Genomic DNA, 10,133 nt, shown 5'->3' on the forward strand with positions numbered 1-10,133 from the left:
TATTTATAAGTAAGTTTACTACTATTATTACGGAAATACGTTGGTTTAATTTTTTGTTAAAAGACAGACACCTCCGTACAGGCCATAAAGGCCCTTGGAGGAGTGGAAGGTTAACCATTGTTAACCGCGGCACGTGATGGGGTACACTGGTTATCTCTACGCCCGGCCGCCTTTGCCTTTGCCCCCAGGAATTAACATGGTATTCATTTTTGGTGTAGGCTGAGTGAACCTCAGGGCCATAAGCACCTCCGGAAGTGGAAATCTCGTTTCTTAAAATTTACGACTTCCTGACGGGGATTCGAACCCACGTCCTTCCGGGCAAACCAAGCACGCCTTTACCGCCTCGGCCAGGCAACCCCTAGGTTTTTATTAATGTTTTCTTATATTTATCGCTAGCAAAATGACTATTGGAATCATATTCAATATCAATTTCATATAAAACAGAGGTCATCACTATTTTTATCTTCGTTTGACATCCAGAATCAGTGTAGTGCACTTTATTCCTTTCATTTTATTGTGTGCTTATTTGGTATTATGCATTTTATGCTGTCACCGGTCGTAACCCACTTGTAGCAGAAATAAATGCTTACTTACTTTCTTACTTACATATTCTGTGCTTTATAATATCACAGTTAAAATCTGGAAGTATGTTTGAATGTTGGAAGTGAATTAACCTGCTAGAGGTGGCGCCAATTATTACAGTACTGTAAACATGCTCAGCAGCCCGGAACAAATTTGCTTCCAATCTGATTTGAATGACACGAGATTTGAGCTCCCATTATAATACCATCAGTTGACTTCCTTTTTCCAATATCAAGTTATTCGTAGTTTTCTGCAATATGCATTGTACAGAATGACTGGAAATGGTTTGCGGAGTATTTATGGCTATTATGTACTCTATGTCGTTAGAAGCAGAGGCTGCAGTTTGTCGCCCCTCCTTCTCAGTGTTTATATACATAACTGGCCGTAAAGGAAATCAAAGAGGAATTTGGACAGAGAATCACAATTTATTGAGAGGAAATCAAAACACTGAGATTTGCCGATGATATTGTTATTCTATCTGAGACTGCAGAAGATCTAGTTAATAATAATAATGTTATTTGCTTTACGTCCCACTAACTACTCTTTTACGGTTTTCGGAGACGCCGAGGTGCCATAATTTAGTCCCGCAGGAGTTCTTTTACATGCAAGTAAATCTACCGACACGAGGCAGGGGATCTAGAGAAATTGCTGAATGGTATGGACGGAGATGATAAAAGATGATAAAAGTTAAGTCCAAAACAAAAGTAATGGAGAGCAGGCAAACGAATTCAGGTGATGCAGGAAATATTAGATTAGGAAATTAAGTTTTAAAAGAAGTAGATGAATATTGTTACTTGAGTTGTAAAATAACTAACGACGGCAGAAGTAAGGCCATTTGCTTTACGTCGCACCGACACAGATAAGTTTTATGGCGACGATAGGACGGTAAAGGGCTAGGAGTTGGAAGGAAGCGGCCGTGGCCTTAATTAAGGTACAGCCCCAGCATTTGCCTAGTGTGAAAATGGGAAAGCACGGGAAACCATTTTCAGGGCTGCCGACAGTGGGGTTCGAACCTACTATCTCCCGAATACTGGATAATGACCGCACTTAAGCGACTGCAGCTTCTTTCTTTATTCGTGTCAGAAGTATCAACTTTACTTACAGATATTTAACAAAAACCAACAAGATATCTACATTCCTACTATACAAATATACAAGTTTATTATACAATCACAGATAGAGCAACAATATTCGAGAGCTAGATGATGCTTGCCCAGTATTGGGCGACGTCAATAGCGTTGGGGGAGGCTGCAATCAAGTCTTTCATAGTGCACATTGAAGGACATAAAACACACTGACATAGATGTTGGATCGTCTGCTGCTCTCCGCAATCACAAAGTGATGAATCACTTGAGAAGCCCCACTTCCGCAAGTTTACTTTGGTTCTGCCGACTTCTGTACGGAGTCTGTTAAGGGCTTTCCATACTGTCCACTTCTCCTGGTGTCCACATGGAAGACTTTCCTTCGGCTCTATCAAGTTGGAAAGGTGGTGGATTCTTTCTTTCCACATTGTGACTCTAGCATTCTCTGCTTTCCCCTCAAGGTTAACTGATGTGCGGAGAAAACTTTTCCTAGATTTTAGCCTCTGTGTGGCTGGGTGGTATCCATAGAGAGGATGTGCTTCGGAAGAAGATGCCTGGAGCCTTTCTTTGTTAGCTGCTACCTCCCTACGAATCTCACCGGGAGCAATACCAGCTAAAAGTTGGACCTTCTCAATGGGTGTAGGTTTCAGACATCCAGTAATGATCCTGCAGCTTTCGTTTAAAGCGATGTCGACCTGCTTCGTATGAGCTGACCTGTACCAAACCGGGGAGGCATATTCTCCTGCAGAATAGCATAGAGCTAGAGCTGATGTTCTAATCGTTTGTGGTTGTGTTCCCCAACTTGTTCCTGATAACTTTCGAGCTCGGTGCAGAAGTAAGGAGGACATAACATGCAGAGTAGCACAAGCAAGGAAAGATTTTCTTAAGAAAAGAAATTTGCGTACTTCGAATATTGATATAGGAATTAGAAATATGTTTTTGAAGGATTTCATCTGGAAAGTGTCCGACTCATTGGCTGAATGGCCAGAGTACTCGCCTTCGGTTCAGAGGGTCCCGGGTTCGATTCCCGGCCGGGTCGGGGATTTTAACCTTCATTGGTTAATTCCAGTGGCTCGGGGCTGGGTGTTTGTGCTGTCCCCAACATCCATGCAACTCACACACCACACATAACACTATACTCCACCACAATAACACGCAGTTACCTACAAATGGCAGATGCCGCCCACCCCCATCAGAGGGTCTGCCTTACAAGGGCTAGAAATAGCCACACGAAATTATTATTATTATTATTATTATTATTATTATTATTATTATTATTATTATTATTATCTGGAAAGTGGCTCTGTATGGAAGTGAAACATGGACAAGAACTACCTCAGAAAGAAAATAGAAGCTTTTGAAACGTAGGTATTACAGAAGAATGCTGAAGTTGAGATGGCTAGATGGAATCACGAATGAAGGGATACTGAATCGAATTGGGAAGAGGAGATCGATTTGGCTAAATTTTACGAGAAGAAGAGACAGAACGATAGGGCACATCTTAAGACGCCCAGGTATTGTTCAGTTAGTTATTGAGGGAAGGGTGGGTGGTAAAAACGGTACGGATATACCAAGGTATGAATATGACAAGCAGATTAGAGCAGATGTTGTATGTAATAGTGAAATGAAATATTTACCACAGGATAGGGTGGTTTGGAGAGCTGCATCAAACCAGCCTATGGACTGATAACCCAACAACAACACATGTATGTAGTTAATCCGCCACGGTGGGGTAGTGGTTAGTGTTATTAGCTGCCGCTGCGAGAAGGCCGGGTTCGATTCGCAGCTCTGCCGTAAATTTAAAAAGTGGTACGAGGACTGGAACGGGGTCCACTCAACCTAGCAAGGTCAGCTGATAACAGTGGGGTTCGATTCCCACCTCAGCCATCCTCTAAGTGGTTTTCCGTGGTTTCCCACTTCTCCTCCAGGCAAATGCCGGGATGCTACCTAACTTAAGGCCACGGCCGCTTCTTTCCCTCTTCCTTGCCTGTCCCATCCAATCCTCCCATTCCTCCACAAGGCCCCTGTTCAGCATAGCAGGTGAGGCCGCCTGGGCAAGGTCCTGGTCATCCTCCCCAGTTGTATCCCCTGACCTAGAGTCTGAAGCTCCAGGGCACTGCCCTTGAGTCGATAGAGGTGGGATCCCTCGCTGAGTCCTAGGGAAAAACCGGCCGTGGAGGATAAACAGATAATTTAGAAGGAGAAGAGGAAGAAGAATGAAGATATCCACAACTTTGGTCCTATAGCTTTTTGTCGTATCTCGACTTCTTCCACATTAGATCGAGCATCATTTTTCGATTTTTGTTCAATTTTTTTCTTTTCCATATTCTTTTACTGTTTGACACATAGACGGGTAGAATCACGAAATTTAGCAGGCTCCTTGTCACGTCCATTGACAATACGCGAACCAAATTTCATTAATCTGGCTGCCATGTATGTATGTATGGGTAAACGAAAGGTATTTGTAGAAACTGTAATCAAATTTCAGCCTAATCCAAGGATTTAAAACTATCTAATGTGCAGCCGATGGAGATACAACAAAACGTCAAAAAACGAAAATTGTAGACTGTTTTATCGTCCATACGCCTGAAAATTTTCAATACTCTAGCTGTCTGCTAGGTTGTCAAAATAATTTCTCAACTTGTGGAAATATTTACTTCTATCTAGTGTATAAACAGCCGAGATACGAGAAAATGTGTTAAGCCCAAAAATGTAGCCCACTAAAATGGCCGTCTTTGGTACAATCCTTCTGTCGATACGACGTACTGTTTCGCCACGGTAATTTTCCAAGTGAACACTCTTAATGAAGGGGAACTGGGAGATTGGCGGGTGGAGCCCTCAATGAGGAAAAGTGAGTTATTTTATATAAATGGGTCCTTTACCACCCCTCAAACATCTACTTCAGAATAATCACTTAACACTCATATATTTTGATGGTCCGACTCGTTGGCTGAGTGGTCAGCGTATTGGCCTTCGTTTCAGAGGGTCCCGGGTTCGATTCATGGGCGGGGATTTTAATGTCTTCTGATTAATTCTTTTGGCTCGGGGACTTTGTGTATGTGTCCGTCCCCACACTCCCCTCATCATACTCAGACAACATACCATACTACCAACCACCATAGAAACACGCAATAATGATTACATCCCTCCATATAGGGTTGGCGTCAGGAAGGGCATCCGACCGTAAAACAGGGCCAAATCCACACGTGCTACGCGGTTCGCACCCGCAACCCCGCAGGTGTAGAGAAAGCTGTAGGAGAATAAGGAGTCGTTTATTTTGATGATGATGACAGATATAATTTTCTGCATAGAGGTAATTTAAGACTCTAACATGACTTGTTACGTATCACTGTAACAGGAAATGTAAGTTCAATATTCACCCTTCAATTTCATGCTGATGGTGGTGGTAATTATTGTACTCAAGGGCAAAGCAATGGACACTATTCCCACCCCTCATATTAACACCAATGGAACGTAGCCCTTACTGAACAGTGCGTATCTCAAATTCTCCTCACCTGATATCACCCAGTTTGGTCCAGCAGATTGATCGTGTCAGTGAGACAGGCGGACATGGTTTCAGCTTTATTAATATAGATGTTGTTTTGTTCCACGGTTCCGGTTTAAACTCCATGGTCCGGGACGAACAATAGAAGAAACTAACGCCGCAGCCCAATGCATTCAGTTCAATACATAGATGTGATGTGCCAGGGGAGATAATGAAGCCCGCAGGCCCGTGAGTGGTTTGATATAGGATTTATCAACTGAATGCGAGATCAACAATCTGCATACGTAATTTGAACTCGAAATGAAACTTCGCTGGAAACAACAACGCTACATAGATTGCCCTATAGTTTGGTCGAAAACTAATGAAATACAGTGGGACGATTATTTGGGGGAGATATTTTATTCCATTTTAGTCACCTGAAACTAAGAATTATTTTTTTAAAAAATTAGAAACCCAGTTGTTTTATCAGCTAATTCTTCTCCTTAATTTATTTAATTATTAAGGAAAATATTTAGCAGAAATAAGCACAAAATATCGTTCGTTACGACTCTTGGATTCGTACAGCACCACAGCTAGAAGTTAAGATTCGCGCAGCAGCATGTATATTTTCGCCAAGATCACCCCGCTTGCCGCGCGCGTTCGTCACTCTGCCATTCTCACTCAGCTAATGTCTGTGTGGTTCCATCTAACGTCTCTTAGTGTGTAGTCAAATGCGAAATGGACATTTAATTGTATAATCACACTGAACTTCTATTTAATTTCAATACATGTGTACGGTAATTTTCCTTTGGTGAAAGTTTCATAGTATAGTACTGAATCAAGTCTGCCTTCGTGGTGTAGTGGTTAGTGTGATTACCTACTACACATTATTTAAACATTTGTTTCATATAACGGAGAATGGTTTGACAACATTTGTGAGTCGATGATTTCGTATTGCTTATAAGCGAAAAAAAAAAAAAAAAAAAGAAATGCTTCCCCTGAGAACTTCAATTCTTCTTATTATTAATCTGTTTACCCTCCAGGGTCGGTTTTTCCCTCGGATTGAGCGAGGGATCCCACCTCTACCGCCTCAAGGGCAGTGTCCTGGAGCTTCGGACACCGGGTCGGGGGATACAACTGGGGAGAATGACCAGTACCTCGCCCAGGCGGCCTCACCTGCTATGCTGAACAGGGGCCTTTGCAGGGGGATGGGAAGATTGGAAGGGATAGACAAGGAAGAGGGAAGGAAGCGGCCGTGGCCTTAAGTTAGGTACCATCCCGCCATTTGCCTGGAGGAGAAGTGGGAAACCACGAAAAACCACTTCCAGGATGGCTGAGGTGGAAATCGAACCCGCCTCTACTCAGTTGACCTCCCGAGGCTCAGTGGACCCCGTTCCAGCCCTCATACCACATTTCAAATTTCGTGGCAGAGCCGGGAATCGAACCCGGACCTCCGGGGGTGGCAGCTAATCACACTAACCACTATAGCACACAGGTGGACTTTAATTCTTTACTTTTCTTATTCTTATTAAGTGAATTGTTACTAGTTCTGTGGCCTCGTTTAGTTCTTTCTATACGTCTTATCTTTATATCATTAGGAAGTGTACGGCTCCATGGCTAAATGGTTAGCGTGCTGGCCTTTGGTCACAGGTTCCCGGGTTCGATTCCCGATAGCTTCCGGAATTTTTACCCAATAATTTGTTAATTTCGCTGGCACGGACGCTGGGTGTATTTGTCGTCTTTATCATCATTTCATCCTCATCACGACGCGCAGGTCGTCTACGGGAGTCAAATGAAAAGACCTGTGCTTGGCGAGCCGAACATGTCCTCGGACACTCCCGGCACTAAAAGCCACGCGCCATTTCATTTACTACTCAAATTAGAATATCATCGGTGATATCAAGGTGTATTGCACTGTTTAATTTGACTTGAAATTCACCATACCTGAAATGTTGAGAGTTCTAAATGCTTATTTACAGAACAGCCATGGAAAGTGATCGTAGAGAGGTTGATTGTGTATTTCTTGTAAAGGAGAGATAGCAATCTATAACTGGTACCAACTTCACCTGTTGAAACCTTCTCATTTCGTCCATATCGCTGTGAAAGACAAAATTAGGAATTTTATATAAACAGATTAAAATCTTTAACTTTGTTTCCCGTCAGCGGTGTTCAAACTAATACGTCATCTTTGACTCCATTTACTATTTCCTATTTTTCAGGTCCTTCTTCTCGTGGCGATCCTTGCCTGCGTGCTGTTGACAACGGAAGGCTTGTTTTTCCACAATAAGTTTGGTCACCACGGGCATGGCCTGCACTACCCACACAAAGTCCCTTATGGACATGGATTCTACGGATATGGTCACCAAAAATTTGGACTCGGTCAATTGCTTTCTCTTAAACTGCACAAGAAAGGACCATTCCATGGTAAGTCTCTTCATGAAACGGTTCATAATGATTCCTGTTCGACGGGTCCACTAAAGAATTTGGGATGCCAATATATATGAATTGAAAACTCTTTTCTGTACAGCAATAGGAGTTAGAATATCATACACTATAATCCATTGCAAAAGCGTCGGTAGATGCAGAATGGATCTCGGCCGATAAGTGGCCACGGCTGGTCCATGGTCCAACAGCTCTGCACTCTGACCGGCCAACCGAGCAGAGGAGGGGTGGCCATGGCTCTACCGTGGCTCTACGCCTCTGCATTCGGAAGACGGGACAGGGCTGGATCTCACGGCTGGCCCCAACCATCAGCTGTGCTGAGAATGGTTTTCCGTGGTTTTCCATTCTCCTGCACTAAGGCGAATGCCGGGACAGTTCCTAGTACAGACCAAAGCCGCCAACCCCCTCACCTTCTCCGAGCATCTCTTTCATAGTAACAAATCTCCCGGCCTGAGAGACGGCGTCGTCTAAGAGGCCCGCCTCCCCCTTCCGGGGCGGAATGAAAACATTAAAAAGAAAAGAAATAGAAAATATTACGAAAGGAATGAGTATCATACCTGCAGCGATTTGCTGAATTGGTGTTCAACACAAGAAGTGGGAATGCCATAGCGTGGATATTTAGGAGAAGTAGGATAGCCACTGATTTATATTAGCATCCCTTCTTTACTCAAAAGTATGCTTATTTGTTTCTACTTTGCAGGACTTTTTGCAGTGTTATAGGTTAGCGTGGTACATGTTTAGATTGTCGTAATGTAATGTCAACTAAAACCAACGTCACAACAGGGAGAACCAGTGTCTGCTTTAGTCTGGCCTTTAGCTCATGCACAAATACATCTCTATGGGCCAGTTTCATGAACGTGGGTTAAACCTTAACCCCGAGTTACACATTTTTAACTCTGAATTTGACTATTCATTCTGTTTCATCAAAGAGGGTTAAAAGCAAAATGGCCACCGTAAATAATGTGTTTGTTGCAGAGTTGCTTTAATTAGATTTGTTACATGGTGTTCCTAACAGAAATAGGCCTATGATAAGAAGGAACGACTTTCAAAACCTATCTGAGGAGTAATTTCTGAAACCTTCGTCAGTAAAGTCATCGATGAAATTCGCGAGAGGTTAGGATACACAACTGACCGAAACGGGCCTCTCTCTCCTATACTAGATGTATTGATTGCATTAAGTTCTTATACCACAGTGTCGTTTGATATAATGGTCGGAGACAACAAGGGTTATTTTTCTGTCATTTGTCAAGTAATCAGTGATGCTAACCTCAAAATTCGTTATATAGTTTCAAGATTGCCTGTAACGTGAGCAACGCTATTAAATTCCCCTGTTATTTTCCCCATGTGTTCTCTTTTTCTTTTAGTTTTACTCCGCCAGTCGTCTTGCATTCTATAAAGATTTGGTACGTCGTGGCTAATTTAATAAGTAATGTTTATTCTAAAGAAGAAAATTTCGTGCCCCGAACTTCTTCCATTTTTCGATCACTGCAATAAGTTGTATCACGATCATCATCATCATCATCATCATCTGTTTACCCTCCAGGTTCGGTTTTTCCCTCGGACTTAGCGAGGGATCCCACCTCTACCGCCTCAAGGGCAGTGTCCTCGAGCTTCAGACTCTTGGTCGGGGGATACAACTGGGGAGTATGACCAGTACCTCGCCCAGGCGGCCTCACCTGCTATGCTGAACAGGGGCCTTGTGGAGGGATGGGAAGATTGGAAGGGATAGACAAGGAAGAGGGAAGGAAGCGGCCGTGGCCTTAAGTTAGGTACCATCCCGGCATTCGCCTGGAGGAGAAGTGGGAAACCACGGAAAACCACTTCGAGGATGGCTGAGGTGGGAATCGAACCCACCTCTACTCACTTGACCTCCCGAGGCTGAGTGGACCCCGTTCCAGCCCTCGTACCACTTTTCAAATTTCGTGGCAGAGCCGGGAATCGAACCCGGACCTCCGGGGGTGGCAGCTAATCACGCTAACCACTACACCACAGAGGCGGCTAAAGGGAATTGAGCCAACGGCACGTGGTGTTCCCAAGCGGTCACCCATCCAAGTACTGACCACGCCCAATGTTGCTTAACTGCGGTGATCGGACGAGAACCGGTGTATTCAACATGGTATGGCCGTTGGCAGTGTGTTCATAATCTCTGATTTCAGTCACTGCTTCCTTGATTGGTAGGCAGCTGTTTCCGGTGAGGGTTAATACGGTGTTAGTTAACCCTCTCGCGAAATAGCTTCGTGAAACGCGCGACTCGTAAGAATGAGTTAAAATATTATCCCTAAGTTAAGAAACCCAGGGTTATAGTATATTTAACACACGTTGATGAAACTGGGCCTATGTCGTTTAAGAGGGTGAAGTGTTCCAATCATCTTTTTATGGATTATTTTGTGTGATGAGAACAATCAAGTTGTTTCATTCGTAGTAATCCAGAGATATCTGTCTTCATGTAGGGAATAAGTGGGATTGTTGTATTGTTTAAGCAGTTTATTAAATTTCGTAATCCTATTATGATTGCCCGAGTCTTTCTGGCGTTTGGTGTAAGA

The 10,133-nt window shown here is 43.4% G+C and overlaps 1 non-coding gene across 1 annotated transcript; it reads right to left on the bottom strand.

The window, feature by feature from the left end:
- Positions 1–9,601: 9,601 nt before the first annotated feature.
- Positions 9,602–9,720, bottom strand: LOC136859447 (5S ribosomal RNA). Its single transcript, XR_010859009.1, has one exon. It is a non-coding gene; the product is annotated as a 5S ribosomal RNA (ribosomal RNA).
- Between the last annotated feature and the right edge of the window lie 413 nt (positions 9,721–10,133).

Source organism: Anabrus simplex, chromosome 1 (assembly GCF_040414725.1).
Source record: "Anabrus simplex isolate iqAnaSimp1 chromosome 1, ASM4041472v1, whole genome shotgun sequence".
NCBI lineage: Eukaryota > Metazoa > Arthropoda > Insecta > Orthoptera > Tettigoniidae > Anabrus > Anabrus simplex.